This window comes from Cyanistes caeruleus, chromosome 9, assembly GCF_971803275.1.
Source record: "Cyanistes caeruleus chromosome 9, bCyaCae1.hap1.1, whole genome shotgun sequence".
Lineage (NCBI taxonomy): Eukaryota > Metazoa > Chordata > Aves > Passeriformes > Paridae > Cyanistes > Cyanistes caeruleus.
The window spans coordinates 16,216,727-16,231,435 of record NC_141709.1 but is presented as its reverse complement, the minus strand read 5'-3'; the positions used below and the strand labels follow the sequence as shown (position 1 = coordinate 16,231,435).

General features: G+C 40.0%; 1 protein-coding gene across 1 annotated transcript in view; it reads right to left on the bottom strand.

The window, feature by feature from the left end:
• Positions 1-14,709, bottom strand: part of PLPPR5 (phospholipid phosphatase related 5) — a 141,362-nt gene that overhangs the window by 26,705 nt on the left and 99,948 nt on the right. The gene's annotated exons all lie outside the window — the stretch shown is intronic.

The window sequence follows — 14,709 nt, the reverse complement described above, 5'->3', positions numbered from 1 at the left end:
ATGAAAAACCCCAGAGTGGAAGTGATAACAATATATTTTAGTTTATTAAACTAAAACTGATTCTCAAAGAACTGAGTTTGGGGGCAGTCAGATTTACTGCAGTTTATTACTTTTAATGTAGGAAATATTGGAAAAGCATCAGCCTGGTACAGTCAAAAGCCCTGAGTAAACTGCTAATCAATATAAAAATCAATCCAGGCTCTTTCCACAAGAGTAAATGAAGCAAGTGAAAATGTTATACAACTTAAACTAAAACACCCCAAAAAATTAACAATATACCTGATTTCTAGCTACAGCTAAACACCTCTAGCCCTGAAACCACACCTCCATTAAAGTGCACCACAGTCTCTATGCACTGCTTTTCAGTGATTCATGTTCTCATAATATGCACAATTATTAATTTATTTCTATTTAGCTCTGCAATAAATAATGCCTTTTATTTTTTATATCTATATTATAATTTCTTTATTACTCCATGCTGTTCTCACTAGCCTTGAAAAAACAGAAAAGAAAAAAAGTTTTCCATTGTTTTTAGTATTAGAAGGAATTCTGTCTGGCAAAGAAAACAGCGTGTAAGAACTTGCAGTGCATTACATTATGCCCCACTATGATTTATGTTATTCTCCTTATCTGTTTATGATCCACAAACTGCTTTCTGTCTGCACAAATCATCTTTGTGAAACTTGCAATATTATTGCCCCCTAATGAAATGACTTGTATTTTATTACTTACAAAACCCACTTTAACAAAAGAACTTAAACCACAGGTCTGTTTTAATAAAGCACCTGTATATTTAGTCAGGCAGAAAGCAGAAACAATTCCTGATTTTCTCACTTCCAGTGAGGACAGTTTAAACTGTAAATACTGCTAAACATCAAGGTAAGTCCCCAGTGAGAAAAGTCTCAGAGAATAAAGACTTGTCCCAACATGTGCACATTGGGGATTGGCAGCTACAAAGATCCCAGTTTCAAGTTCAGAAACTTCAACTTGCAATCAGAAACTTTTCTGAACCACTCTCGCTCACAACAGCAAGTGATTTCTGCAATAGAGTATTTTACATCTTCCCAGTAAAATGTCTAATGAAGACTGTGGAGGCCACAATTCCTGCTGAAACAATAACTTTTCCTTGAGAAGCACCAGTGCCAAGCCCCAAGGAGCAGTCGGAGGGTGTCCATTGCACAGCAGGCACTCCTCGCGCTGCTGCGGCAGGACAAGGGGACAGCGCATGGGTGACAGCTTGAGTCGTGGCACATGTCTGCTTCCAAACCCAGCAGGAGCAAAGAGGAGGCAGAGGAAATCACTAGGGTAAAAAAATTAGCTCTCAGAAGCCCACAATGACATTTGTAGAATTAAAAATAAGTCTGTGGTAACACCCACACGCACAGAAGGTGTACTGTGGACAGAGTTACAAGCGGTTATGAACAGTACATGGTTCTTAAAAGTGTCAGCAATAACCATTAAAATAAATGTTCACTAATATCTTGGAAATAGCTGTAAAAATTGTGCAAGGTGCATGATTGAGCAAGGTTAATTTTCCTATATCATTGCTAGCATATAAAGCTACTTCTACTCCCAATCACCTTAAAAAATAAATTGTTTTCTAACTCCTGAAGGGGAAAAGATTCAGTTGGCACCAATCCAGTACTAGAGATAATTTATTGACATTAACAAAAACAAAATCTCTGCATGCTCTGTTTGGTTCCCCATCCACATGACTGTTTCAGGAAGGTGATGTGGGGAGGAAAATTGTTTAATTTGATATCATTACCTATAAACTACTAGGTAGGTCCTGAGGTGTTTTGAAGTAACTGTAAAAGCATATGCAGTAAAGAGCATGAAGAACATAATTCTTTGCTTATTTACTACTTGGAAATATTTTAAATCTTGTTTTTATTTCCAAGTGATCTCAGCCTGCAAATGTACAATGCACCATTATAACAGCTGCAGATGATATTAGAAATGAATTGCAAGTACACTGTGCAGCACTGCAGTGAATCATCGATGAGTCCTGGAGAACTGTTCTTCCATTATTTTAAATGTGTACACATTACCAAATAAAATGAAAATATCATGTATTATTAACACTGTATTACAACACAGTGGGTTGCATAAAATCCAGAAAATTATAACCAGAAAAACTCTATAAAGTTAGAATATTTTAATAAAGTTTAAAGAGTTTAACTCATTACCTGAAAAAAATTACAAAAATGAGATATAGATATAGGATCTACCCTTAATGTCAGAAAGAATTTCATTATATTAACTGCATTACAGAAGAAACTTGGCTTTTCCATGATTTAATTTTTTTCGTATTTTAATCATTACAGGCTTCTCTAAATTAAATTGTATGTTCAATTGTTTGGACAAAGAAGCATAAATTATTGCAAATACATTAGAAAGTATTTTTAATAAAATCCTGCTAGGCTCTATAAATGAATGGTGGGGAGGACAGTAAAATTTCTTTTTAAAATGAACTCTTGAACATCAGAGAAACATTCTCATGCTTAAAAGCAAGGACCAGATTTTTCTCTAACATGGGAATATTATGCAATAAAATGCTGTTAATGCCATTATATGTCATAAACACAAGTTAATACTTCTTTTCCATTAGAGGACTGCTTGCAGGCACAAAGATAAACTTATTACAGCAGAACCATTGGTGCTTTCAAATTTAACACTTGACTGCATTTTCATTTCAAATTTTCTTATTCTATAGTTTGTACTTTGATTAATTTGCCCTGGACCAAAACATGGTTCTCAAGAACTACTGGTGGCGACCTCATTTAACAAAAAACATTTAAATATGTATTTTTAAAATAGTGGAAAAACATTTTCAGTGACTGGATCCTGATAGCTTGTGGCAATCACTTGAGAATGCAAGGGAAATTGATAGGGTGGTCAACATCCACAGAGGAGGATAACTATTTCCTTTCCAGCAGCATCACAAGGGCTACCAATCTGGCCCTGAAAATCCCTGCCTATAGGAGCCATTGCTTTGTTTTACCACCAAGAGGAACAATTCACACTGGGAAAACATGAATGATCATCCATGCTGTGATGTGTGAGTAATCAAAGCAGGAAGGGTTTTCTGTCCTCTGAAGGGTCAGTCACCCTCCAGTAACTCCTCTTAGATGCCTGCTCAGTAGCTGTGGGATAAGTCACAGGCTTTTGGTTCCCAGTGACTTGCCCTGGTTTCCAGAGAGGTTAAAAACTCCAAACCTCCAACCCTCAGCCTACACAGCAAAAAAGAACTCAGCTCTTCAAACTTTTTCTTCTCTCGTCTACTTCCAAAAGGTATTCACCTAAACTGGAAGTTTCGTGTCAACATCAGAGATATTGGAAAATTAAGCCTTGTGTTGTTCTCTTTCTGGTTTATTCAAAGACAAGTAGGGGCAGAAGTACTACTAAATTGCTTGTGCTAAGTGCAGCAGAACTAGGTTTCCCACAGAGAATATTGCAGACAAAGGTCTTTCCTGTAAGCATGGGAAATCTCCTAATGCACACTAGAGTCAAAATAAAGACTTTTTTCCTTCAGAAACGATATTCCAGTATGGAATGTAAGAGCTTTTAAAAATCCACAGACTATGATTTCAAGAAAGGGCTCTTCACAACCCGTGAATCTGCCATTTAAAATCCTCAGATGAATAGCACAAACTGTGCTTTTCATAGGCATACAAAATCTTCTGAACGCCCATCAGAAACTAAAGTATTTGATATTTGATTTCTACAGACTCTTTAGCTAATCCCTCAGCTATGGTGTATAAGCACCTTTTCCCAGCCTAGAGAAACAGCCTCCTGCAGACACTATTTTATGGCCTAGCAGGAGCTGGCTGGGCAGTCTCGACACTGGGGCCAGCACAAACACCTCAGAAGGAAGAAGCAAGGCCACTCCATGCAGGAGAGCACTTCTTGCCATGTCTGTCCTCAGAGCACATGCTGGAAGGGGGAATTCAAGGCCTGCTTTCTCCACCACCCTGCTGGAAGGAGGTATAATCTCTGCTTTTATACTTTTCATTCCTGGGAATCTTTCCAGGCTAATCTGTTCTGCACGGACTGTTTGGGTCGCCTCTGCCCCCACTAAGTGATGAGGTGCTCACTGCTTTCAGTTCCTGCTGGCTGTGTCGAATGAGCTCATCAAGAGCTTGAGAGAAATCCAAATCCTCAAGCTGAGCTCCTCAGCATGTCTGGAAGCCCTTCACTGTGTCTGTCCCACCATAATGTATCTCCACAGCACAGCATCCTATGCAATCATACTTCACTGCATAAAGCCAAAAAAACGAAGCTTTTCAAGCTGACCCCTGTAGGATCATTCCAGCATCAGCTCATAACTGCCAGCACATTAAGCCCAAATCCAGGTTTTTGGCCTATAGACTAAATATATTCTATATTAGACTCTAATATTAGACTGCTTTATCCGGACATAAGCACATACAAGTAGATATGGGCAGTTAATACCTTTGAAAAAATACTAACTTTTGAAAGTTAAAATGCATTTGAAAATTTCGGTTCAAAGACAGAAAAAAATTAAAATTGCTACCAACAGTCAGCTGTAACTCACCTAAGCTAGCTCTACTACCATCTGTTCAGGCCTAAATTCAAGCTTACAGTAATCAAAAAGAGATCTATCAGTATAAAAATAGCTATATAAATAAAATTAAGCACTTCTTATAAGCACTTTGAGAACTTTTTTGAGTTTACAAAATAATAAAGAACAACCCCATACAAAACACAAATCAGAATGTGATTTCTCTGTGAAGAGTGACATTCAAAGCACAGGCATCTCATTCTTATATGCACTGCTTTCCAGACTGAATGTCCTGCTCTAAACATGCTTTCCATATTTCCAGCTCTGTATTCCCAATCTATCCCCTTGTTCTTTCCCACTTTATAAAAACATTTCATGTATTTACCTCACTGTTCTTCAGTTAAGTCTATTTTCTATAGTAAGACAGGTACCAAGGTGTGAGAAATCTCAGCCACCGACCTCTGCCAAAGACTTCAGCCAAACCCTGAGAGGCATCACTGAGTGGGCTACAGAATATGCAAATATGAAACCTAGTAAACTACTGATGCCTTTCAAAATTAACTTAGGTTTCTTCCTGCCCATAGACAGACCTTTCCTTGAAATATTTCTCTTATAGTTCTTCTTCCTGCTTTTTGAAACTCTTTCCAAACAAGGTAAACATGAGGCAAATCTCATGCTCAAAAACCAGTTTGGACACAGTTTATGCACCTGTCATCTTTGTGAAAGCTTTCTAGGGACCTTGGCAGCAATATCCCCTAAGCTGGTGAGGCCAGACCACCAGCCAGCACTGTGCTGCTGGGAGTTGTATGGCTGGCCAAGGGCCTGCCTTCTCAGCCACTACCATTTTGCCTGGGGACCACCTAGAATTGGCAGGTCTAGTGCTGGACAACATTATACCAAATTGAAGTACAGGAAGCAAAAACTCTTATCAGTCTGTTGGTGGCACTGAGTAAATTAAACCAGGCAGAATATACCTGGAGCTTAGCCAGAATACAAAATGTACTACAGATTTTCTCATCCAAATGACTAAGATCTTGGATGACAAATCAGGCTAAACTCCATTTAGCAAAGGAAATAAGACAAAACATATCTGCAACTAAGGTGACCTTTAAAACACAGTTTTTGAAAAACAGGGGAAGAGAAAGATGGGCTCAGATCTTTTTGCTGTTGTCTGCAACGTCCTGCTTCTTTGTTACTAGCTGGGAGGACATGGAGACCAGGAGAGGAGAGGAACAGAAAACAGGAGCAGTGCTCATTTCTAACAGCTGCCTCTTTGCTACTGAAAAGGGCAAGTTTACAGAGGCGTAGAGTTCCCCACGGCAATAAGCAGTTTTTAATTAGAGTCAGGGGAGGCCAGCCAAAGGACCAGGTCCTTTGCTATCAGAACTAATGCATAAGGATCAGACTATCTGGTTTTGCTGAAAAACAAGCCAAACTGTAATGTGTTCTACTTACCTGGGTGACCACATTGGTCAATATCCAGACAACCAAAATCCCCTGCTCATTTTCAACATCTGTTTAAGCATTATAAGCAAGCATATATTTCAGATTTTTTCCAATTATTTTAGGATGGAGTTAGGTGAAATAAACCAGAACTCAGGAAAATAAAACAACTCTTAAATGGTATTTTTGTTTTGAGGAAATACAGCTTTATGTGTTTCTTCTACATTTAGTCTTTGTCGTAAGAGTGTCCAGTAAATCAACAGGAGAAATGCATTTAAAATTTATATTTAAAATTTTCAAGAAAATTCAATATATATCCTGTAATTTTAATGTCTGCTTCCAATTCTTAATGGTTTACTTATCTGCCAACTCAAGCCAAAATTTTCCATTTTCAGGGTCTTGCATTTCCACTTCCCAGTCTTTGGTTCATCAGGCTTACTCTGAGGTCAGCTACTAAAAGATGCAGAAGACAGCTATTACAGAGAGAAAAAAATTCCTCAGTTCCTTCAAACTGAACTTTCACTTCTCTGGAGTCTCCGAAGTGCTTCAGAAATATCTGTGGGCTGGGCAGGTGTGGCAGGGAGCAGATGAGTAGACTAGGATGAAAAATGATCTCTTACCATGATGTTGCTTTTAGATACTACAGTGACCAAATGCTTTAATAGATGAGTGTGAACCCTCCTATGGCAGCTTCTAATAGCTACAGAGTCCTGTAAAGCTGAGTACTTTATCCAATAAATGGAGCCCCACGTTGTTACTCAACAACTGCGTCGTTACTCAAAATGCTGTAAAAGTTCACATGCCTGTACAACTTTTTCCTGATGTTCCCTCACTCTCTGCCTGACAGATCTTCCTTCTAGACCTCCCCAGAAATAAATGAGCAGCAAGAAACATCAGAACTCTGACAGCTAAAGTCAAACTGCACCCAAATTGACAGTTTGATTGTCTAGAAGCCTCTAATCACTGCTGCAATTAGAAACTGTAATGCTAATAATCAGCAGTCAAAATTGCTATTGGTCAGGTCATAAATTGAATGATTTAGTAATATCTTTTGGTAGGAGCATGGTTATGTGATAAGGGAATCAGGGAATGATGGATTCAGTAGTCATCACCCCCAGCTGCTGTTTTTAATCTAGCTGATATCAGGAAGTCCTGCCTGCAAAACCATATTCAGCAAAACTCCACTTGATTGCTCATAGTGATCATGATGAGCTCCATTCAGGGAACAGCAGGTCAGAAAACAAACCCCTGTTACATAACTACAATCCATAAATACAGTCAATTTATACTTTTGTACACTGATCATATACTGCAATTTTCTGCAAAGGATGGCACAGCAAAAGGCTCAGTCTCACAGAAAAGGCAGAAATCTATTTGAATTTTTCTGAGTTTGCATTGTTTCTTCAGTAAAATGTTTGGAAAGCTCCCTTTTTGGCAGAGGTTCTCTTCGGTAATTTTTCATCTGATGTGCTTATCACGGTTTAATCCAGCCATCAATTGAGTACCACAGACCCACTCACACACTCTCTCTTCCCCAGTGAGGTAGGGAGAAGAATCAGAAAAAGGTAAAAACTGTAGGCTGAGATAAGAATAACTTAATAATTAAAATGAAATAAAAAAGCCCAAAACAGAGCCAAACAAAAACACGCCCAAAACCCCAAATATACCTAATAACAACAAGAAGAACAGAGATGAAAAGAGAGGACTAAACCAAAAGAAACACAGGTGATGCACAATAGAACTGTTGATCACTGTCTGACTGATGCCAGCTCATCCCCAAGCAGTGATCAGCAGCTCTTGGCCAGCTCCCCCCAGTTTATTTACTGAGCATGACATTCTGTGGTGTGGAATATCCCTCTGGCCAGCTCGGGTCAGCTGTGCCGCTCTGCTCCCTCCCAGCCTCTTGTGCACCTGTTTGCTGGCAGAGCATGGGAAAGTGAAAAAGCCTTCATTTAGAGTAAGCACTACTTAGCAACAGCTAAAACATCAGTGTGTCACCAACAGTATTCTCATCCTAAATCCAAAACACAGTTACTAGGAAGAAAATTAACGCTCTCCCAGCTGGAATCAGGATTCAGTAAGCAACTTTTCCCCTTCAAAATCTCAGTATCTAAATAGCTCTTCAAATATTTAGATAAATTTCTTGCTCCTTCTTAATTTAATTAATTAATTAATTTCATTTTCATGCCTTCCCCTTTTCACAGAAATCTCAATTTTAATCCTAACAGAATAAAAGATGTGCATATATCCTGGCTACTCCTTCAGGTTTATAGACTGGCTGGAGCATCCCTGTACTATATCCACTGTTCCAGATTTGCAAATACTATGTTCAGCAGTGGGATCCAAGAGCCATGAGGACACTGCTGCCCAGGCCAGAAGGTCTCTCTCTGCTGTTGGAAAGTGTCACATTTGTCCTTGCCTGTACTTCTGCATTGAAACCAGCACTTACAACCAACAATACAGCACATGGTAGAATTTCAGTCCCACCATTGCCACAGGGAGCCAGGAGCCCAGGTGTTGAAAAGTGCAAAGAGAGTAAGTGTATTTGTCTATGATATATTCTAAGAAATTATAAACTGCAAACCAACATAAAACAATGAGGAAGATGAAATGCTTAAACACCGCTGAAGTGTAAAGCTCATCAGAAAGAAATGGCGTTGAAGGGAAATGGAAAATTTTTGATGACAGGTTAATGTATGCTGCCATCTGGAAATAAGAGCAATAAACCAACATGGAAGAGTGAATAAGTTCAAAAACTAATCAAGAACAAGGAACTGGCATATGAAAAAGAATACATCATCTGTTAAAGAGAATGAATAGAAATCACATCTATTTCATACTCAGGGAATAAGGAAAACTGAGAGCCTATTCTGATAACATACTGTCCTGGAAAAGGGCTATGCCAGGACATCTGGAAGTTTCTGGGAGCCACAGCTGATAAATTCTCATCATAATTCTAGTCTCCATCTGGCAGGTGAAAGAGCTTTCCCATATTCCAGGGCTAACCACTGACTGTGGGAGCTTGCAGCCTCTTTTAACAACCAAGTCTGTAAGGAAGAAGGGTACCAGTGTAACAATACCAATGTGCAAGCACTCAGCAGCAGCTAAGACCAGGGCATGGCTTCCCACAGCACCCTGTACTGCTGAGGACATTTGCTACCCTGTTACCCCCGCAGGAGGAAGCACAGCTGTGTATCTCAGCTCTGGCTACAGATCAGCAGTGACAGGGGAAGGTGCAGCTCTCCCATGTCCTCCTCAAAGCCAATGCAAAAGCTCTGTTTGCTGATGGTCTGTGAGCACAGGCTGGAGTAGGCAAGAGCAGAGGAGAGATGTGCAGGAGAGGTGCACAGGAGAGGAGGCACTACTGGATGTGCAGCAGGTGGCCTGCATCTGAGGTCTAATTCAAACCACATCAGGATGGGTATGGGTCACCTCTCAAAGCAGGAGGATACATGTGGCTGTCCAATTTGCAAATGATAAAAAGATACAAAACCAGCATCCCCCCCTCCCTAACTCCTGCCTGGAGTTAAACCAGAATCAACAAAAGCACTATCTAGGCCTTTCTTGACCAATTTTCTTTCCTGTTATATTGCAGAAGGTATGATACTCACAGTCCTGAACATCTTGGCTTTCCCATTAGTTTTTGACTCGTCACAAGTTCAGGCCATGTTTGTGTCTATAAACATAACTGTCAGACCACTTCCTGTGGGACCTGCAGTGTCATGAATTAATCCAGTGTGATCTATTTGCTTTAGTAGCTGCATAGGAAATTCTTATTTACTGTCTAGAAAGTCACTGCAAGTTGTGTCCTTTGAAATCTCACTTGTATTCAGAGTTCTTTGTAGTTGAAATTATCTCACTCACATTTGTTACCAAATTTTCATCACCACCCTTCATTTTTTTTCTGAAACAATCTAATTTTCTGCTGTTGCTCTACTCCCATTAAAATAATTGGTACCACACCGTATTTTTCTATTTTTATATTCATTCCTGCATCTGAAAAAGCAATTTTATGCCGGCAAAGGCCTAAGTCCAATTTACTTGCTGGTTATTACACAATGGGACACAGCAGTATGTGACATCTACTGAGAAATACAAATGCCAGAAGCAGAGTCAGAAAGTGAAGACTGGGCACAGAGCCATGTAGCAAAAGGCAGTAATGCAGGTATACTAAAAGCTAATGAGGATGAAGAAGAAAGCCATAGTACTGTTCTCTTTTGTGCTAACATGTATACTTCTCAATAATCTTCTTTCCAGTTGAAACCACAACCACAGTGCAGTGAGTGGGACATTGGAAAATCAAAACACATGTAATCAAGCAAGTCATAAAGTGTCACAATATTGTCACAGTACAGTGACTGGACAAGGTTAATCTGGCCATAACACAAGTCCAATTCGGCTAGCCTAGTTCATGGCAGAATAAGTTACAGGGAACCCTCAGCCATCCCCATTCTAGCTCAGTTGCAAGCACAGCACTAGACAGAGATCTGGGCAGAGAGATTCCAGCCACGAGCTATCTGAGCCCAGGAGCTCTGAACTGACAAGTAAGCTCCAAACAATAAAACGAGGCTGTTTTGTCTGATGATCAAGAGGACTCGAGCCACAGTTTCTGTCCCCAGCCCACAGCCTGCACGTAACAATAAAGAGACTCCTAGGTGAGCAAATTCCTGCAATACCTTCCACCACAGTGCTTAAGATTTGTAGCTGTTCCATTCAGCCTGTAGAGGTGAGTCTTCTCCTCAACTATAAGTTTTTAGTTTCAAGTTTATAGCAGTATACAGGTAGAAGTGAGTTTACAATCCCAAATTTCAAAATAAATTACACCCATGAAAGAGATTTTCTTAAGCTCTACATGCAAGTCACCAGATTCCTGAAGAAAAATTTCCTTTTATTAGTTTTATTAAAATGCAGTATACAGCCTTTTACCTTCAATATGCAGGGAAGCCAGGTCATCAGGCAGAAAATAAAAGGCAGCAGCATAGTGTCCAATGCCATGGGAATATCAGCTTCTCTTAATCTGACAAAGAACTAAGGATCAAACATCTCACAATTATCTGTTCCTCTAAGCAAAATGTTAATTGAATGAAACATATACATAATAAGCAGGCAGCATTCCCATAGGAGACCAGGATGACAGAATTCTTTCACATAATCAGCTGATATCAAGTCTCCCTACTCATTTGGTTTCTCTCCTGAAAAGACACAGCGTGGGGAATCTCTCACCCGCCAACTGACAAGAAATAGATTATTTAGTCTTTCTATTCCTCCTCTACTGGACTGCTGTTCACTGGCTTTGAGAGTGACTCCACAAAATATACATAATACAAAACCAATGGCATTCTATGTTTTTCTTTGTAAGATTATATGATCCAAGCCAACATCCTTACAATTTTTTCTCTAAATTCTCAGGGGACCAGAAGAAACCAGAACAGTATTAATCTCAAAGGATATCTATCACCTTGTCTTGGTAACATTGTAAACTGTTGCCAAAAGGCAAGGGTCTTATCTTCTTCTTGGTGTTTCCTACTAGGATTAGCTTCCAGTCCCCTCTTCAAAGAGAACAAAAGGACATTTTCTTTTATTTTGCTAAATAAGCACTTTATTCTCATCACATCAGACTTATTTTTAGAATATTTGAATAGAATATCTTTGTCAGTTGCTACTTCATAAATAGAGGTTGCTAAGGAAGGAACAGTAGCTGCTTTTCCTTAAGGAACAGTAGCAAAAGAATATGAAACAGCAGATGATTTCTTAGCAGAAACAGCAGACTAAAAGTAGCACATATACTGTGGTATTTCAAAAACATAGAAATGCCATTTCTAGTTTTTCTTTTACAGTTGTAGACATGGTCACTCCCCTTTTTTTAGTATTATTTGCCTACTTCAGAGCAATCCTAGGAATTCATGGCTTAAGGATCTTGCATTCAGAACCACATTAAAGATTGTGACCAAAACTATGAGGTCTCTGTACCTGCAGAACACATGTATTTAGGTTTAACTTTGGAATGTAGGAAGAAATTTGTTAGAAAAGGGATTTGGTTTCTTATTTTTGTTTATTTATTTTGCTGTGAACATTGTCAGATGAGAACACTGGTGCCAAGAATTTGGTTTTGGGGATTCAAGCTCTTTAATGGGCCTACTACACCCCCATTTTAGAAGACGGATTCAGTAATTGTTCAGGAAGCTGACTGCTGCACACTGTTCTGGCTGTAGTCACTAGGGGAAAATATTAAAACAGCAGACCTACTCTGGGGGAAAAAAAAAAAAAGAAAGGTTTGGGACTTGTCCACACAGGGGACAATTCAGGATGGTTTTTCTGAATTAGCTAGAGATTTGCTGTGGATTAGTTAGAATCAAATAAAACCTCTGGGTGTAAACTTTTGTTCAGAATTAAACTGTCCTAATTAAGTTAGATTAGCCTACTTCCAAATGTTTTACACAGCTAGTCACAACAGACCAGAGTAGAAGGCATGAAAGGGTATCTAAAATGGTCTGCTGATGAGCACAGCCACGCTCCCCTTATGCCATCACATCTCACAGCAGAATGCAGTATCAAGAGCTGACAACTGGCATGGAAGAAACTGAGTTCAAGGACACGACAGGCAGAGAATGGGATGTCAGTTCTCAGAAGACATGCAGCTGGAGCCTGTACACAGGCTAGTTAGAGTGCTTCCAGCTACAGCAACCACCAAACACCTGGAGCATAGGATGGTTACAGGTAGGTGGAAGCTAAGCACCTTGGAAGGCCTAATGACACCACGCTTACCTCCCCTTGCTGACTAGAAGAGCATCAGCAAACACAGGGGGCAAGTTTCACACAGGATATGCTGCACTTCCTAGGGCTCTTTACAGAGGAAGAACAAGCTCCAGTACTGACCAGAGAACCAAGTACCTAATCCTCTGTGCTGGAAGGGGACTGAGGCTTCATGATAAGGCAAACACAGGCAGCTTAGTATGAGCAACAAACCTGTTAAAGTCATACCTTGGTCTGGGAACTCGGCAAGTGCAGAGCAGAAACCAGGCTTATCAAAGTCACACGAGGGTTTTTTTCTGGGTGTTCACAGTGTCTTCTGCCCCGAACATCAGGTCAAACCTGGAAACTCTAAGAAGCTTTATCAGCCATTTTCACACAAGAGAGGATGACAAAAAGGCAGACTTGTGTTATACTGCAAAGTTTCTAGTGGCCAAAAGCAAGTGTAAAGCTTTAACAATCCTAGGCATGCAGCAGAAGTTCAAGTGGCAGAGACACTGTAAATATTTGCTTTTCTTTTCTTTGTGGAAATCCCTGAAAACCAAAAGGCCTAGAAAGTGGAGAAGAAGGCCAAAAGCTGAAGCCATACTAGGTACTCCTTTAGCTTTCCCCTTGTCCAAGTGAGAACTAGGCAGCCACTGGTGCCAGCTGCGGTTATGCCTGTAGTGCACTTCATGATCTATCCAGTCTCTCAGAGGTGCTTGAGGGGAGAAAAAAAACTCTGCATGCTGGTGTACAGCAGGAAAATCCGGTATGCTGGGGCTGAGGCAGCTGTCAGAGGCAGAGCTGGGTAAAAATGCTCTTGATGTGCCTGGATGGAGGTGCTGCAGGGCTGAGAGGTCTGGAGGTCTGCTCGCCCTTCCGCCTGCAAATGCTCCTGAGTGTCCCCAAGGCCCAGGCTATGCAGATGGCCAGGGACGTATTTGATCAAAACAGACTCAGTTTATCTGCTCCTAAAATGTAATGCACTCTGCTTTCTGATGGCAAGCCTCAGAAATACCAAAATTAGACTTCAGAAGAGTATAAAAAGCTCCCCGCTAACATAATGTGCAAATGAACTGTTGCACTTACTGTGATCTTGGGCAGTGACAAAATTAGAAGGCAACATCAAACAGCAAAGAAAATTGCAGCTAAAAAATACCAACATTATCCTCTTTTAATATATATTGTCAAAATTAACATTTTTAAAATCTGAAGAAATGTGAGCCCGGATGCTATCACCGTCTGACTTATGCAGTGCCTGATTATAAATGAACAGCAGAATCCATATAAGAGAATCTGAAATGGTATGGATAGGAGCCCAGCTGGTGTCCCCATATGCCTTAGAAATTCCATTTTTAGGAACACAGCAGCATATAACATTAGGGATGCTTCTCAAACATCTCATTTATAAATAGAGCAGAGCTGTTTCACTGAAGTACACACGGAAAAGGTCCACAAGAATAATACAATCAGTTGCATTCAAAACCACTAAAATGGCTCAACCACACTGTTTTCAGTAGGAACCACTCTGTACCAGAATATTCCCTGAATGAGGAATGATGCTTGCTCATCAGTGGGATTTTTTTAAAAACAATCACCAAAAAGCCATTTTAGTAAGAAAAGTGACAAATTACTTTTGGTTTTGGCAAACTGCTCCTACTCAAAGCTTTTTTGGGTCCAGAATGGAAGAGGTAAAGTGTCACCCTGAGAATCAGGCCTTTTGATATTGTTTTCATAATTTCTAGCCACTTTCCCAGGAAAGTAACAATAAACATAGGTGTTTATCCATTCCATTAAAGATTTGCCTTTTAATGGACATCTTTCACGGCCAGTGTGGTTGGGAAGGTGGTGACCTGACTGCCCAATCCCTGATCGTTGTGGAAAACCTATAAATACTGAAAGAACAAATAAACTTCCTTCTTCTTTCATCACACTCGAACTGCATCTGTGTGAATCATTTCGTGTCCGTCAGTGACAGTAAAGCCCAAATTTCAGGGCAGTGCAGAGCT